This window comes from Zea mays, chromosome 9 (genome assembly GCF_902167145.1).
Source record: "Zea mays cultivar B73 chromosome 9, Zm-B73-REFERENCE-NAM-5.0, whole genome shotgun sequence".
Classification (NCBI taxonomy): Eukaryota; Viridiplantae; Streptophyta; class Magnoliopsida; order Poales; family Poaceae; genus Zea; species Zea mays.
The window spans coordinates 38,349,146-38,364,526 of NC_050104.1; the positions used below are offsets into that span (position 1 = coordinate 38,349,146).

Consider the following 15,381-nt stretch of genomic DNA (forward strand, 5'->3'; position numbering starts at 1 on the left):
TAAAGAAGAGATTTCCAATCCTCAAAGTTGCTACGCTTCACAAAATGGAAAATCAAGCAAAAATACCTATTGCTGCTGCAGTCCTCCATAACTTAATTCAATCACACAATGGTGATGAGAGATGACTAGAAAATGATCAAGGAAATATCAACCCACAAAGTTTTGTGAGCCTACCAGATAGTGACCATGGAAATGATGAAGGGAATATGGAAGGGAATAACTTAAGAGATATGATAGCTTATCATATGTGGGCAGATTATGAGCAACGTAGAATTCAGTGAATTATTTCTGTAATGGATATTGTGTGATCAATAAATGTCATTTCAATTGGACTACATACTTGTGATGATATTTTGTAATGGATATTTTGTGATGGCAAATTACTGCTGTTTTGAGAATAATCAAGTGTATTTTTGTAAGCTGCTGAATTTTGCTGTAATGGTTATTTTGCAAATTACTGTTGTAATGGATATTTTGTGTTGGCAAATTACAACCTCCTTTTTGCTAGTGTTTCGGTTGGGAGTGGGTCACAGTTCATTCCTTGTGTCACAAAAATAAAAGTAGAAATGATGTTCATAGTTTCTTTTTTGCTGGTGATTCTCTATAATAGATATGATGTTCACAAGAGGTTCTCCCAAAATTTTGATGTTATCTAAAGCTGCTCTAAAGAAGGTTTCTCCTAAAGCTTCTACATCAAAGAAGTGTGGAGGTACATGTTATTTAATATAAAGCTTGTACATGTTATTCTTATTGTGTTTCAACTTCAAATGATTAATTGTCCCTAATATTTTTTTAAAATTTAGGTGGTGTTCAGAGAGCAGCATGGAATTCTGAATTGGAGAAGAGCCTCGTTGATTTGTTGTTTGAGCACAATGTACCTCCATATAGGGCTCAAAATGGCTGGAGTCCAGATGCTTGGAACAAAATTGTTACTGAATTCAACAAGAAGCATGAGTATGCCACATTCAACAAAATAAAAATTCAGGAGAAGGAGAGGGAATTGAAAAGGGATTACAAGATGTTGAAAGAGGCTAGAAAGCAAAGTGGTGTTTCCTGGAATGAGAAACGATGCATGATTGTTGCTGATCCACCAATATGGGAAAACATCATAAAAGTAAGTTTTTGACTCTAGCTTTATATCCAATTGTGACTCCAGCTTTATAATTGTGAACTTATAATAAAGTAGTTTAGGAACTTACTTTTTTACAATGTTTTATCAGTCATTTCCTAGGGCCAAGAAATTTCAAAAGAAGTCTTTCCCTCTCTTTGATGCTCTTGGGGAACTATACGATGGGCACATTGCTCAAGGGACCTAGAACATAACATCTACACAGCTACCACAAGAATGGAATACAATTTCAAATGAAGAAGAACAAGTGAACACCACAAGAATGGATTAGGAAGGTATTATTCAACAACCACAAGAAGAGGATTCAAGATTGGAACAAGATGAAGATCCTATAATTGAAATGACTGAACAGAGGGTACATGTAACAACAAGAAGGTCTACTGCATCAATAATCAATCAAGATAAGGAAGCAAAGAGGATGAAGAAGGATTCTTTGGAAGGACTTGTTGGGAGATATCTAGATCTAAAATCAAAACAAGTTGAGGATGAGGTTACACAAATGGCTAAAGGAAAAGAATCTGCTCAAGGCAATGACTTCTCCATCATGAGATGCATTTCTGTTCTTAGATCCATGAACGTGACAACAGATGAGAAGATAAAAGCAGCTGAGGTGTTCGACATACCAAACAACAGAGAGACCTTTATCAGTTTTAGTATTGATGAGCCAGAAACTGCCCTCCTATGGTTAAGACGGAAGATGGATAAGCTCTAAGGTAAGTATAGTCAATTTGTTTTTTTTTCAAAACTAAAAATCTTTGAATTTTAAAAACTGAAATCATTAGTTTTACTATTGTCATTGTCTCCTTGTGGGCATGCTGAACAAATACTTGTCATTTAGGCCAATGGAGTTCATGTGTGATAAAGGCTCCCAAGATGCTCTTGTTTCATTGTTGTGTAACTATTTTGAAGTATGTTTATAGCACAAACACTATAATGCAATCGTCCAGCTTCTTCTCTTGTGCAAAACAGTTGCTTTTCTTTTCCCAATCCTGCAGGGTGTGGTAGTGTAGCTGCCTGAGTAGTAGTTATCTTTGGGCTTCAGTAGTTTGATTAACACTGTTGCTTCTTTGTCGTGTTTGCAGTTTGGACTTCTGTAGCACCGTTGGTCTGAATTTGAAAATCTACATCGTGCCAGTTGCTAGTTGACGCATTGAACTATGTTGATTTGTGCTCCAGGATCAATGGTGTTCTACGATCTAAGGATAAAGAAACTATGTTGATTTGTGCTCCAGGATAATTGGAAATTATGTTGACTTGTGTTTTTTAATCTGGATTAAAAATGTGTTCAATCTGAACGAAAAAATATGTATCACGTGACATGCATGCTTAAATTTCTGGAGAGATACAGTGACATGTTCTATACTTAAACTTTGTTGGTTTTATTGGCTTTTGTTGGTTTTCTAGTTTGGGATTTATGGCATGTTTGGTTCCCTGCCTAACTTGCCACATTTTGCCTAACTTTTCTGCCTAAGGTTAGTTCTTCAATTTGAACGACTAACCTTAGGCAAAGTGTGGCGTAGTTAGCCATGAACCAAACAGGCCCTTAATCCACATGGAATAAACGAACAAACATAGTTGATTGGGTTTTAGGATATAATCCATATGGAACAACCAAACAAAGATTGGTGGATTGAGTTTAGGGATTTAATCCCACAAGGGTTTGGGTGAAAAACTTGGATTCACCCAATCCATATGTGGAGAAAAACCAGCCTAGGAAAAAATCCCAAACTGCCGAACAAGGCCGTAGTGACGCCAATGATGACTGACGCTACTGCTCCTCGACCGGCGCCTCCTCATCTCCCTGCGCTCTCTGCTCGACCAATAAATCCGACGCCGTGTCCCTTGCTTAGCCTTTCAAGCTCTGTTTTCCTCTCCCTGACCGCTGCTGCTCATCTTGGTTCATTCCGTGCCAGCTGCCAGCCGAACAGTCACGCCCGGTACCATGTCTGACTGCGCCCCCAACAAGTTCTCTACTCGCACAACCTCCTTGCTGCTCGCCGCCACCGATGTCAAAGACTGCCTCAGTGTCCGTTCTCCACGTCGAGGCTTTGTCGCTAGTATCAATGTTTCCCCGAAGGCCTCAATATCGTTCTTCTACTGCAACTGCTTGTCGTGCTGGTGCTGTGCCGCTCGCTATGTCGCTTCACCACCGTGTTCCATGCTGCCGAGATCTCCCTCGCCGTGTCCCGCGACACCGAGAGTCCCTGTCCAAAGCTCCTTGCTCTGCGCTAGTCTCCCTCGACAGCGCCATCAAACCCGCCATCATCGCAGTACCTTGTCGCCAGTTGTTGCTCGCCTGCTACGCCGTCGTGTGTCGTAGCCGGAGTCGTCGCCATTGTCGTTCCGGGCACCTCTTCGGTGCTCTCTTCTCGCCGTGGCGATCTGTTTCTATCCACGATCCGAAGATAGAAGAAAGGTCCGATTTATTTTCACATCTTCAGTTAAACATATTTTAGCTCTACGATATTTTTCAGTTTGTAAAAAAAGATTAATTAGAGTTCAAACAATTGGGTTCTGGTGTTGCTAGTTTCGTATGTAGCGCATGCAACAAATTACATGTTTTCGTAATTTTAATTATCTGGGATATAATTAATCTACGTATAGTTTTCTAAATAAGAAATTAAAATAATTATAGCCTTTATATTTTTCAACAAAAAAGATAGTTGTTTATGATGATATCTATACACAAAAATATAAATTTACCAGTTACCCCTCATAGGCTACCTTTATTTATGTGTAGATGTGGATCCATGTTACAATTTATTATAAAATATATATTTTGGAACCCAAATAAAATAGAAGTGCTTTTGTTAGTTCCATAATTATGTGACAAGCATTTTAATTAATGTTTCGTGCGGTTCACATATTTTTGTAGTTTAATTTATATTACAATTGTTATACAAGAAATATTAAAATGACCTTTTCAATAGATATCATGTTTTCAATGTTCATTATAGACGTTTAAGTATAGCCTTCTTAAATAGAAATATAAAAGAAACTGTAGACCGTATGTTTAATGATGTGTTTCATAACTCACTAACTTTAGATATATATTATATATCTTTTCTATAAAGTTAAAAAGGTTTAATATTGTTATAACGTGTTTTATCATCTTATGAACCCTTACTCTTATACATATCACATATGACTTTTTATAAAAGACTAAAGTGGTGAACCTAATATTTTCATATTTTAATTAAGATATTTTTAAGCTTATGTCTTGTTTTATAAAGTATAGATCACACATTTTTAAAAAGAATACCTTTTTATTATAACCTTTGCATGTAATATTTTTGAAAAGCCAATGCACTTTTTTGTTATGCTTTCTTTTAGCTTTGTCTGTGGTGAATGTTGTATGTTATTGAGTGGTGTTTGTTCCTTGTTTGTTTATGTGATGTTCAGTGATTGATCAAGTAGTTGAGAATCAAGATCTATTCTATGGAAGAATCTCAAGTTTTCTATAAGCAAGGCAAGTGGACTTCTCCCTCTGCATATTCTGTCTGATCCCATACAATACATTTAATAAAGTTTACTTTTGGATATGTGCACAATTTGATGGGTTACCTATTCAGATACACCTAACCTTTCCAACCTTATTCCTTGTTAACCTGGGTTATGATCTAATCAAGTAGCTATGCTATTGCTACAACTTTAACTTTATGCTGGTACTCCTACTGATGATATTAATGTTCCAAATGGTAAGTTTACATTATTGTTGTTAATCTGATGATTAAGCAATATCATATTGTGATAATTAGAACATGGAGTGACCACCTAGGAAAACAGTGCAACCACGAGTGCTATCATGGCTCTGGCTTTGGTAATTAGCTTTATATGCTTAGTGCGTAGCAACCTTACCTGAAATATGGGCAAGAGAGGGAGCAGCAGTGGTGGTAGCTCACGTTAACATGGGGACATATTCTTGGCTAAGGTACCTCACCCAGAGGGCCTCCACACCGACTTAGAAACCTTAGCAGGTTGCTTTGTATTAAGTGTATTATGTGAAAGCCTCATAGTGGATCCCTAGCCATTCACCTCGGAAGTGTTTATGGGTTTGGCCGACCCAGGCTAGAGGGGATACACGGCTTGTGGGTAAAGTTGTACCACCTCTGCAGAGTGTAAAACTGATATATCAGCCATGCTCACGGTTATGAGTAGCCTGGACTCTCACATGATAATTGAACTTGAAGATGAAAATAAATCATGGTCCTTTATGGTTCAAGTGGTTATGAGCTTATGCTGATTATGAATTATGCTTAATTGGGTTTGGTATATACTTATACCTTAGTAATCAGGTGTTGATAATAAAATGTTGACCAACTAAAATGCTAACCGCATTAAACTTTAGTCTTACCATGTTAACCTTGCATTTTCACCCCACTTGTTGAGTCCCAACCATAAGTGAGCTCACCCTTGCTTAATTTTGATCAGAAGTTTGCAGGTGAAGATTTTGATTGTGAACTCCATGGATGCTAGTCTAGTGATACCCCCCCGGTCATCTTCCTGTGGAAGGATGTCCATGTTTTGCTGTACTTTGATGAATAAAGGTTAATACATTACGTCTACTCGAAGTGTAATATGTTAATATAATCTTTATTTATGCTTTTATGCATTGTTCTTTTGATATATTACACTTGTGACATCAACATATGTGTGGAAATAGATCCTGGCACACATATGCTATGCATTCGGTTTTGCCCTTAAAACCGGGTGTGACAGCCGGCCCCACCTGGTCTCCCTCTCCTCCCTCCCCTTTCCTCCCAAAACAACGCCGCTAGGGAGCCCGACGCCGAAGCCGCCAGATGCTAGGAGCCCCGTGCCCCTTCCCCAACCAGTGCGCCGCAAAGAACGACCGTGACCCAACGCAGCGCCCCACAACCGGAGACCCGCACCAGGATCTGACCACGGCCGAGCCCAGGCCGACCGACCCCGCCACCGCGCCCAAGGACGTGACCCCGACGCGCGACCCCACGCCTGCGGCCGAGCTCGACCGAGCCGCCACTCCGCCGTCCGTTCGTTCCTCTGCGTTATTGGAGCATCAACTCTTCCGTTTCTCCTCCCATCGCTCTCCTCCATTATTCCCTCCCTCCATTGATGGCTATGACGAACCCACCGGCGCCCATTGACTCCCCCGGCTGACCTTTCCTCTCCCCCTCTCCTCTATAAAACCCACGCCGAGCTCCTCCCTTTTCCTTCCTACCCGAGCTCGCCCCATTCTCTCCCTCAAGCTCCTTGCCGTTAGATCCACCGCCGCCATCGCCGGAGTTCGCCACACCGTCGCTGGAGCCCGTAGAACTCGCTGGAGCTACTCCACCCGCCATCCGAAGCCAAGCCCCTGCTCTTCTCCACTCGCTGGAGCTACGCCACACGTGCAAGCTCAAGGTTGAAGATGACCCAAATAATTTTGTGTATTTTCGAAATTACTTTTTGATTTAATTTGTGAATTTTATAACTATTATGTTGTAATATGAGCATGTTGTGATCCGAAATTCATACGTATGTGCGCTATGGAATTTTTGGTAGATGTATGCAATAAGTAGTGCACCGTGATTATTCATGTTATTTGTTGCGATGACTTTTAGAATATAGATTAGAGAGAAGTATGTCGAGAATTGGTAGACACATGTTGGTGGTAAAAACACTAGTTAGGTAATTTTATAGTTAATTTTGGTCACAATAAACTTTGGAAATTATTTGGAGGATTATAATCATAGGTTCATTTTAATGGAATTAGTAAATGGTATAGAATTCATGGCCATATAAAACATTATAGGTTATTAGATGATTTTTCGCCGATTATTTTTAATAATACTTTCTTTTAGGAAGAAAGAAGAAAATACCACTGGTAGTAATGAAAATAGATTTTTACTAGCCAAAATAAATGTGTTCATAAGTATAGCACTTAACTTTTTAGAATTAGTAAAATACTTGTTTATGTCAAAATAACCCTGTTTATGTTAAAAAAAAGCCAACTGGTGATTTATATTGATTCGTAGAATATTAATGTTAGTAGAGTCATTTTTAGCTATATGCATAAATTCAAGTTAGAAATAAAAGGAATAAAATCTATTAGTCTATTTATTAGTAATAGAGGAAATAATTAGCCTTTATTTTCATAAAGGATGTTAGTACATATTAATACTAGTTAAAACTATTATTATAGCACCTACTCATAATTTCATCAATAATGACTTGCATTATATAATGAATTAATAAGTATTTACACTTTAGGATGTATTTATGAGTGTGATAAGTGTGATGAATGTAATGGTGAATGATTACCCCTATACTGGTGTATGTTTATTTATTTAGCGTACGTATTCTTTTGTATGTGCGATACAAATCGATGCTAGAAGTGGACTGTGAGTTAGACGAGACTAACACGTTCGAGGACGACCCACATGACACGTTCGAGCAAGGCAAGTGGATTCTCCCTCTGTATATTCTATTTGTACCCAATTAACGCATATAATAATGTTTACTTTTTGGATATACTGCATACTTTGATGGGATTTACCTAAGGATTTCCTAGATTACTAACTGTATTCCTTGATTACCCTAGGAAAATACTATGCTTTGCAAATTTGTGCTACCGCTCAACTTATTTATTTGATGTCACTCACTATTAATGTTCCAGAAATGAAATTGGTATTATGATGTTAACCCGATGGTTAAACAAGATGATTGCATATTAATTGGAACATGGAGTGACCACCCAGGAAAATAGTGCTACCATGAGGGTGGTATGGGACGCCCTTAGCTAAATAACTAGGGAAGTCTTATGTTGGGTGCTGGTCGTGGTCGACCGGAACAGGGGCATCTGGCAAGCCCTTATATATCTGGCTCAGGCAGATTGGATACAGGCATAGTTCCCAAAGCTTTACCCTACAGTCTGGACTATAAGTTGGTTACGTTAGATGTGCATTATGTAGTTTGATCATTTCCAGCATTTGCATATTGAGGACTCTCGGGAAAAGCCTCATAGTGAGACCCTAGCCATTCACCTCGGAAGTGAATAAGGGTCTGATCAACCTAGGCTAGAAGGGAATCACGACTCATGGGTAAAGATGCGCCACCTCTGCAGAGTGTAAAACTGATATATCAGCCGTGCTCACGGTTAAGAGCAGCCTGGACTCCTCACATGATAATTGAACTTAAAGATGGACAATAAATCGAGATCCGATGATCTGCCAATGGTTTGCTTAATTGGTTTCACTTAAGTGTTTTTGATATAATCTCATGCCTTTGTTTAATGGGAATACTTGGGATACACACTTATTAGTAAGACATGTGTTGTTATTAAAATATTGACCAACTAAAATGCTTATTGCTCAACCTTAGCCTCACCTTGTTAACTTGCATTAATTTTCCCCCATTTGCTGAGCCCCGATCATAAGTGAGCTCACCCTTGCTAATATTTTGATCAGAGGGTGATGCTGGAGACTTCGCTGATGACGATAATGAGTTTTAAGTCTAACGATGCGCCAATCATCTTCCTGTGGGAGATTACCCATGTTATCTAATTCCGCATTACTTTGATGTTGATACTTGTTAAAGATACAATGATTCAGATGATGTAATAAACCACTCTAGTCTCTTTATGCCTTTATTGCATTGTCTTTTGATATATTACACTTGTGACGTCAGCATATGTGTGGAAATGGATCTTGGCACACATATGCTATGCACCTGGCTCTGCCGACCGGAACCGGGTGTGACAGAAGTGGTATCAAAGCTATGCTAACCCTAGGTCGTTAGACTAGTTATAAATGGAAAGCCTAGTTTGTTCAAAACTTGCTAATTTCATTCTTATAAAATTATTTTATCAACCTTACCTCTTTAAAATTCAACTGAGTTGACACTTTCTCTTGTAGATGGTTCGTACCCTTCAAACCACCTGGGTTAGCACCAGCTACGCCCCTCCGCCCTGGCAAATCCATGTCTACCCAGTGGTAGTAGAGGAAGTTCCGGTGGACCTCTCTCGCATTCGAGTGGAGCATGGAGTCATCCTGGAAGACAGCTCGGAGGAACTTCTACCGACGCACACCCCTTTGGCGGAGTCACTGGCCTTCGCAGCTAGGTCATCGACCTCAGCACCGCCTGCACCAGTCATTCAAGCTCCTGCACCCGTAGGCGACGACCTAGACGACTCTGGGGACGACGATGTTGGGGATGAAAACGACAACGAGGACGAAGAGGAACAAGTCAACGAGGAAGCCAACTATGCCCAGAAGAACTACTTCATGGGGTTTGGGTCTGTCACCGAACATTACACATTAATGTTCAATACGGGGCACTTCCCCAACCTGCTGCAAGACGTGCTGCACGCGTTAGGAACCTACACCCGACCCTTGTACGAGACAAGGCAAGTGAGCGAGCCTCCCCGGGCTTGCTACTACATCACTCGCATTCACGTCAGGGTGATGGATGCAGGGGATAGAGGATTCCAGACTCTATCAGCTCATGAGTCCCTGACATCGCTATCCACCTACGCTGCTTCAGTCAGCAATGCTATCAGACGGACTCTGTGGTCTCTCAGCCACACCTACCGGCAGCAGCTGCATGACACGAAGTTCATGCATCTTCCTCCGTGTCTGAGTGGAGGAAGCCAGACTAGCATCATTCGAGGTGAAGCTGGTGAGGATCGCCTCAACACCCTAGCTGGTGTAGTGGCCAGTCTCAACACCGACCTGGAAAGTGCCACCCTGGATCTCTCTAGGGTGCATTTAGAACTGGAGGATGCCCACGCTAGGATTGCAGCCCTGGAAGCCCTACTTTAAGGACGGAAGCCCAGGTACCTGCCATGGCATTGTCCCCTCCCCATAAGAGGATTCGCTATGGGGAACCCAAATCCATCACTAGGCTACTTTGAATTTTAAGTTATGATGTAATAAGATAGTCTTCGCGTTAGACGATGAAGACTCTCATTTAAAGTTACCTTTATAATAATAACAACCATGTGATGGTGTTGGTTGCTATGTTTGAGTTGAATTTTTGTTTGAGTGCAATGGTCTGATGGCCATAAGAGCATATAAAAAACATAAACTTAAGCTATTCCCCTCTAGAATCTTTATTACTCCTCACTCTTCTAAAGAATTTCACTTTCTAACCAATCAGATGGTGAATGCTCGTTCAGAACCCAACAACAATAGGAACCAACATGGTCAACAGATACCACCATCACCACTGAACCCTAACATGGAACATTTCATCGCTGCTCAGATGCAGCTTCTGCAGGGCCTCACTGCATCTGTGCAGCAGATTCAGCAAAACCAGCAGAATCAGCAACACCAGCAACAATAGTAGTAAGCACCCCCGGCTAGAGATAAGCATCGGGATTTTATGAGCCATCACCCGCCTACGTTCTCTCATGCAGTTGATCCTTTGGATGCCGATGACTGGCTCAAGGTCATTGGAAAGAAGTTGGATATCACCTAGTGCAACGACTGGGAGAAGGTCTTGTACGCCTCGGGAAGACTCGAGGGTTCCGTGTCCGATTGGTGGGATGCCTTCACAGCGACACCCCCCAATGCAGATACTATATCCTGGCAGGAGTTCCAAGTGAACTTCCGCGCTCATCATATAACCTCGGAAATTATGAAGCTGAAGAAGAAAGAGTTCCTTTACCTTACTAAAGGGAATATGACTGTTAGTGAGTACCGTGATCGCTTCACCCAGCTTTCACGCTACGCCCTAGAGGAAGTGGATACGGATGAGAAGCGCCAAGACCGTTTCTTGGAAGGATTGATTGGACCACTGAACTATCAACTACAGAGTCATACCTTCCCCAATTTCTAGACTCTGTTGAACAAGGCAATTGGCCTTGAGAGCAAAAGAAGGGAACTATCTGACCACAAAAGGAAGTTTCAAGGTCAGTCTAGCAGGAACACCCGCCCGAACAACGCTCAAGGTTCTCTATTCCGCTCTGGAAATCAGGGTGGAAATAATTATCAAGTGCAACGCTCTGGACAATAAGGCTAGAGGAACAATCAAAGTCAGAACCAGCAGATGAACAACTCTCAGACCAACCAAAGGTCTGGTGGTAGTTCGCAGACTCGACATGGTGGCGACGTGAATACGCAGGTCAGAAGCAAAAATGCACCAGTCCAACCCAATGGCTGTTTCAAGTGCGATGAGCTTGGCCATTATGCTAACAACTGCCCAAGGCGCAACTAGCAGACACCTCAGAAGAGCAACGATCAAAGGAGTGACCAGAACACCCCTGCTCGTGGATCTGCACAGAACAGGACTTCGCAGAACCCGAGTAGAGGAAGAGTCAATCGCGTCACAGCGGAATTAGTGCCTGAGGATGCCGACGTAGTGTATGGTATGTTCCTTATCAACTCCATACCTGCTTTAGTTTTATTTGACTCTGGAGCATCACATTCATTTATAACTGTGTCATTCGTGGAAAAGCATAACTTACCAAAGCACCCTCTTAAGGAGATGTTATACATTAGTTCACCAGGAGGTGACATGAAGTCAACACATTCATGCCTCCATGTTAATCTCAAGATTCAAGGAATAGATTTTCCAGTCAACCTAGTGGTCTTAGGATCCAACGGTATTGATGTGATTCTTGGATGCGACTGGTTGAAAAGTTGTGATGGAGTAATTGTTGGAACTTGCTCTCCTGGGCAAGATGATCCAACGGGGGAGTAGAAAGAATGCAAACAAGATTTAACTCGAGATGACAATTGCTCTATTAATCCAGCCTCTCAAGGGCACTGTACGGGGGTATTTATAGGTGCTCGGGTGCCCAACGTCCCAATGTAAGGACGCATGTGCCCTCAGGCACCTGGACTATCCCCAGAATATTCCCACAAGGGAGGGTTATAGACTGTCATTATAAAAAAGCCATTACAAATTGGGCCCGTAACACGCTTCTCCGTGTGGGGCCTGTTACAATGGGCCGAATCCCACGTGGGCCTCCAGGTTGGGTGAGGACGTGGGATGGAGAGACTTCGTCGTAGGATTTCGTCTTGCGGTGAAGAGGACGAAGGGTGGGCCGCGCCGGTCATCTTGCCTCCGTTGGTGCAGCGAGGTGACGAAGGCCTGGAGCGAAGGGTAGCGTCTTCGCCTTCGCCCCAACATTTGCCCTCCGAGGGACCAGTTCGACTAAGTCATCTGGTGCCGAAGACGTCGCTAGATGGTGGAGATGCTGCCCTCGCTCGAAGTGGTTCTGCGGGGGTTTTTGATGTGATCGTTGACGGACGTGGTACTGTTGGACTGCGGGCTTCCCGAAGCGTCGCGTCCTATGTATAAAAAGGGGGGGGGGGCGTGACTCAGGCTCTCTTACCTTACTGTGCGCCGCAAAACCCTAGCATTTTGAAGTCGTTCGCTCGCTCGCCTGCCCTCCTTGCTCCTGTTCATCGGAGATCTGGCCCGCGTCAAGCAGACCGCGCGCCGCCACCGACGGTACGTAGTAATGTCGTCTTCTTCTTCATCCGCTGCGAATACGCCACTAGCGAATCGTCGTCTGAGGATACCATGAGCGATTTGGCGGTGGTGGAGCTGCACCCGGGCCACACGGTGGAGTTTGGCGTTTCGAGGATCTCCTCGGTTCGCGTGCAAAACATGCAGCAGTTGGGGTATTTTGGGAACGGTGTTGGACGAGTTCCGGTGGCGGAAGAGATTCCTGAGCCGGAGGGTGAGATAGTTGTGTTCGAGGCATTTTTTACTGCCGGCCTTTGGTTACGTGCGCATCGTTTTGTGGCGGAGGTGTTGCAGAGGTATGACATGCAGATCCATCAATTGACACCTAATGCCGTGGTGGCCCTGGCGAAGTATGTCTGGGCAGTGACTTCGTATGGCGGTCAGCCCTCCGTAGAGGTCTTCGCCAAGAATTATTGTTTGCACTGGCAGAAGAGAAAAGTTGGAAGCAAGATTGCACAGTTTGGATCATGCACCTTTACACCGAGGACTGGCAAGACTTCGGCGGAAGTTGTGGAGCTAGTTCCTGGCGCCCGCAACAAGTGGGGAAATTGGTATGATTATTGGTTTTATGTGGCTGGAGGCGAAGTCGAAGACCTCCTAGGACTCCCGGCGGCCGTGATGTGCTCTCACTACTATGTGGAGTTCCCGCCGTTTGAGGTGGCGGAGGATGATAGTGATGAAGGGGCCCTTCGTTGTGCTGCCCGCATGAGTAGCGAGCGCGATTTAGTTGAGGAATTCATCAGCTATGGAGTGTGGCCCTTGGCGCATGGCTAGGCGTTGGGCGAAGTATGCCCTCGCCAGATGCCCTCCCTTGGCGAGCAGCTAGTGCAAAGTCCTGCCTTCGTGTTGGATCAGCGTGGCCTGGATCCCGCCGCATTCGTGCGTGAAGTGGAAGACAGAGCTGTGCAGATTGTGGGGCGTTATGTGCCGAGGACGGAGGCTCTGCGGAGTTGGGATATCCGTGGATCCAACGTTCGCCTGAATAGGTTCTTCGAGCTGAATCGCTTGCCATACAACGGCTATCCCGGGGATGACGCTGCCTGGCCATCGACCGCCGCGGGAAGAGACCAGTGGCCGTGACTGAGGAAGGCCCTTCGCAGGAGGCTGTCCTAGCCACTAAAAAGAGAAAAATAGGTACTACAGTGGGGGGACTAGGGGTCTCTGATAGTTTTGCTGTGGAGTTGATGGGGACGTGCGCAGCCCTCGGGGGAGGGATGTCTTCGTCCAAGCTCCGGGAGTCTTCGGCGTGAATGCTGAAGGTTACCGGGGGTTGATGGCCAAAGAATGTTCCAATCCCCCGCGCGGCTGGTGAAGACTTTTTTACATCTCGCATGGCTCGTGACTTGAAGATTTTTCCTTACGGACGGAATATTGCTGCTGTTGTATCGGCAGCGATGGAGAAGGATCGTCAAGACGTTGCGCAGAAGCGCCAGGCGGTCGTTAGGATCGGGGATCCTTTCTGCGAGGCAAAGAAGGCGTGGGGAGGCGCGAAGTCTGCCGCCCCGGGCAGTAGCAAACCAGTGCCGGCTACGAAACCGGCCGCCCCCGGGCCCAGCAAGGCTTCGGCGGGTGCGAAGGCTGCTGCTTCTGGCGCGGGCAAGCCACCCTCAGGCGGGCCCGCGAAGGGACGAAGGCTGCCTTCGCCGGCGCGTACGGACGAGGCGGCGACGCGTGTTGCTGACTTCGACACGAACATCTATGTCGAGGATTATTTTGTTGGTAAGTTTTTTTTAAGTTTTTTTTAAAAGACTAGGTCTTTAACCAATATCATGGTGCAGGGTCGGATGTGGGGCAACTGGCTGTTGTCCCGACTCCAGTGGCGGCCACTTTGCCAACGACGACGGATGGGGCGAAGGGTGCCACGTGGGACCCGTGGTCTACCTTCTGCGCGAGCGGCGAGATTTCGTCGGCCGCCGCCGCTAAGGACGTGGCGGGCTCCATGTCCCGGCAACTGAGGCAAGCCTAGTAGCAGCTGTCGTAGTAGCTGAAGCATGTAAGTCGTGTTGGACTTCGATAGTTCGTTGTTTTTATGAGGTTGCGAGTCTCATGGTTTTTGGTGGTAGGCGGCCGACTTCGCCGACCATGTCGCGTCGGGTGCTCTGACTGCGGAGTTTGCTGCCAAAGTCGAGCGTCTCCGTGCATGCGGATGCTGTTCGGGAGAAGTCGGCTGCAGAAAGTAAAAACCACAGGCTGACGGAGAGGTTGGCCACTATGGAGGCCGAGAAGGGGGATCTCCGGCGCCAGTTGGTGGAGGAGAGGAGGGAGGCGAACAAGTCCATTGCTGATGCGCAGGCTGCGCAAGTCGACGCCAAACTTGCACAGGCGGAGGGCAGGTCTCGCCTGCCAACGCGCCGAGGAGCTGGAGGCGAGGTTCAACAGCCTGTGCAACCACGTGGACAAAGCCGAGGCCTCGATGCGCGTGGAGGTCGAGCGAACGCATGCGTAGTTCGTGGACGCGTACCGGGAACTGGGTGCGCGGACCGCCGCCTTCGAAGCGCCCGACCAATAGGCGGGCCTCCGCTTCATTGAATGGTTTCATGAGGAGTTAGGGGTGCTCTTGACGATCGTGATGGGCCTCATGTCCTTTGCCTCCCTCGTCACCTGCGAGGGGGCCGTAAATGCTTTGTCCCGCAAAGGGTGCGGGCATTTTGAGGTCTTCGACCAATCAGACAAAAACTTCGAACGCGAAATCTTCCAGGTCGAGGACTCGGTGCTGAAGCAGTCGGCGAGGGCGCTCTTCGACAGGATGTGGGGCCTGCACGGCCGAGAGACGGTCCGGGAGAGGTCTGACCGGGCAATTGATCAGGTAAAGGTTC

At 45.1% G+C, this 15,381-nt stretch overlaps 1 pseudogene; it reads left to right on the plus strand.

Annotated features, from left to right (window-relative positions):
* Positions 1 to 615: 615 nt before the first annotated feature.
* On the plus strand, positions 616 to 1,841 carry LOC103638268 (uncharacterized; annotated as a pseudogene).
* The last annotated feature ends 13,540 nt before the right edge of the window (positions 1,842 to 15,381 follow it).